Here is a 3,157-nt window from a genome sequence, read left to right as displayed (position 1 = left end):
TGTCTCCTGAAGCCTTTCTGAAATAATTTTAGAAGCCTGAGTCAACTGGAAGTTGAATTTTGACATGCTTTCCCAGAAGAGCCCCACTTAACAAGTGAACTAAAATGTCCGTCTTAATTCTAGCTTTGAGAAAGAGATTTGATTCATAACAAAAAAAAACAACACCCCCCTCCATTTTACACGAGCAGCACTGAAACAGACATGCACAACACATATTTTAGGAGGATGAAACATACATGTTTATACTTAATGAGTAAAACAATGTGTTGAATGTGATTTAAATGAACAGTGTGGAATGTTTGGGGCATAACACATCTTAATGGAACGTTGTACATTGCTAAGGAAAAAAAAGTTCATGGTCTTTTTTTGAGGTGATAACATTTTTTCCTTGTGGCTTTAAAGCCTGTTGTTATCACCTTTCCTGTACACAATTAACTTGGTTGTCTTGGATTAGGTAATTTAAACATCACCTCTCATAAAAATCCTAGGAACTTGTAGAGTCTTTCAGCCTCCCTTTTTGAGACTGCTGCTAATATCAAGGCTCATTCAGTTTTACATTAGAACTTGATGACTTGCACATTGGTTGAACCTTCACCTTTTACAACCTTAATGGGGATTTATTAGCTATTTCACAGTGTGTAAATTTGAATCTAGGTCAGATGAGGAAGAAAAATAGGGCAAATCTGGGCCTTAAGTATAACCTGCATATAATATATCAGAGTAAAATAAAAGGTGCAAAATTAAACAGATGATTAAAAGTGTCTAGGGCAGTCTGAGGTTTGAAAAAAGAGCTTGATAAATTAGGGGTGTATGTAGTCCATTGGAGTTCAAACTCAGGTGACTGGTGAAAGTCTGGTTTCCACACACATTCAGCAGATTAAGGAGTTAAAATAGCTTGTTAACCTGTTTCTACTGACTGTCCACAAGAGGAAATGTAACACAGGTGTGTCTGATATTAACAAGATTAAAGCTTTTGTCTACCATCAAATGGCCACCACATTAAAGCTGTTTTAATGAGGTCTTGGAAGATAATGAATGTAAGCTTCTAATTCACTACACAAGAGACAGCCTGACCCCATTCTGACCTCTGTGCAGCCAGGTATCTAAAACAACATATTAGTCATGCTTCCACCAAAAGATGTGATTGTAATGAAACACTCACAACCTGCTTCAATTGTCGTCTATTAAAAGTGTATCTGGTTCAGGGGTGTGAACCTCTCTGATCAATACCCAGGAAAAGTGGTTTCAGGTGTTCACTACTTGAACTGAATCGCACCTAACAACAATTATAAGAAGCATGCCAAAAGGAAATAACAAAGCATCCTGTGAGGGGAAAAAAAGGCTTTTTTGGGTGATGGGGAAGGCAGAACAGAGTAGGGAATGAGTAAATCTTACAAATTATGAATTCTGCTCAATGCTATTATTCTTTCTGCTAATGAGGAAGTCCAAAGATGTAGTGGATTAAGGTTTTTGTACCCTTCTTTACTTTGTACAATCGTGCAATTCAGTCTTCTGTGTATCTGCACTCTTGGTAAATAGAGGATATACCTTAGGTTAGATGCACTTCATATAATAAGCTCAAAACAAAAATAAAATAAAGATCCTGAAAGGTTCCCCAAGCCAGATTTATTTTGGCATGTATGTGCAGGAAACTATGTACTGTAGCAAGTTTTAAATACTGTATTTGGACACTAATTCTCAGCTGCCGTCATCAGTTTGCTGACAGCCATCTGCTTGGACCCTGCTCCTTCCTCCCATTCAGCACCGTTGAAGTAAAATATTGACAGAAACAACTTCTGCAGCAAAAGTGGAAAAGTTAATAACATAATTGTTGTCATATAGGATTTTGCTCTAATGTCCTGGAGTGCTCCAGCAAATTAATTTTACTCATGTCCTAATTTAGATGTGCTCCTCCCGATTAAAAATGGGAAGGTATACAGCCAGCTTTCTAAAGATATTATTGGATGTGAAGGTGAAGCCTGTAGTTTTAAGTACTAAGTGGAAAGTGTATATAATTTACTTCTAATGTATACTGCACAGAAAAACTGAATTAACTGGTATGTATAATGTCTGTCAGTCCAGGGAAAAGGAGATTGCCACACTGCTATGTTGTTGTGGGTGAATAAGGCTCCAATTGCACACATTACATATTGCTATATTTCAAATTTACCTGAACAAGCAACTAGAGAAGAGAATATAGAAAACCTGAATGATCCCTACATAGTGTAAACTACAGAAGAGAGCCTGATAGCTTAGAAACTACATCTTGTGGTGCTTCAGCCTTGCTTATTAGGGCTGTGGGAAACTTCACTGTTTCATTTTGATGTTGTTTCGACTCATTTCGAGCTTAAAACAGCAAAACTGAAATGAAATGAAGGGTTTCAAAACAGGCTCAAAACAAAATGAGGTCAGTCAAAATGTCTTGAAATGTTTCTAGTTTCAAAGCTGAAGCTGGGCTTGCCTGCAGGAAACAAAGTAAAGAGAGGGAGGGGGAAGAGTGGGGAAGGGATGCTCTCATATTGACTGTGTAGCTGGCCAGTGACTGTGATCCTTCCCTGAGGTCCCTTCCAATCCTAGTGCTCTTGGGGAGGGAGGGAAAAACAGCATAAATGGCAGCATTCTTTGAACTGGCCTGCTTTCTGCCTTGGGGTCTGACAGTTACTGAGCTATCTTCCAGCAGCTCAGGAGTGTTAGACACGAAGGCTATTACTAGCATTGATTTGAATAATTTCCCACTTGCTAGCCTAGCCTAGCCTAGGAAGTTGGGATTCAACAATACCTTTTGCTTTCTTTTAGACCATTTTATTTTATTATTATACTCATTGATTTATTCTTTTGAATTTTATAATTATATTGGATATTACACTATTGAATTTATATAGGAAGGGAGATACATTTATATTTTACTTTTATATATTTATACCTTGCAGCATATACTACACCACACCTTATAGAATTTTTATAGGAACACAGATACATTTATATATTTGTATAAAAACAAGACACTATGAAACACCATGAAGCATGGCGGAAAGGCAGCTGGCAAGCCTTCAGGGAGGGGTGGAAGAGTGGGTAGAAGAAGAGGTGTAAGTTCCCTGCCTGGCCCTCCCCCCAAAAAATGAGACAGCTTCTTTCCTACAATTAGCAGGAACAAGCC

This window comes from Gavialis gangeticus, unplaced genomic scaffold, assembly GCF_001723915.1.
Source record: "Gavialis gangeticus isolate Ggan-Ray unplaced genomic scaffold, GavGan_comp1, whole genome shotgun sequence".
Taxonomy (NCBI): domain Eukaryota; kingdom Metazoa; phylum Chordata; order Crocodylia; family Gavialidae; genus Gavialis; species Gavialis gangeticus.
Note: the sequence above shows the minus strand (reverse complement) of the source record.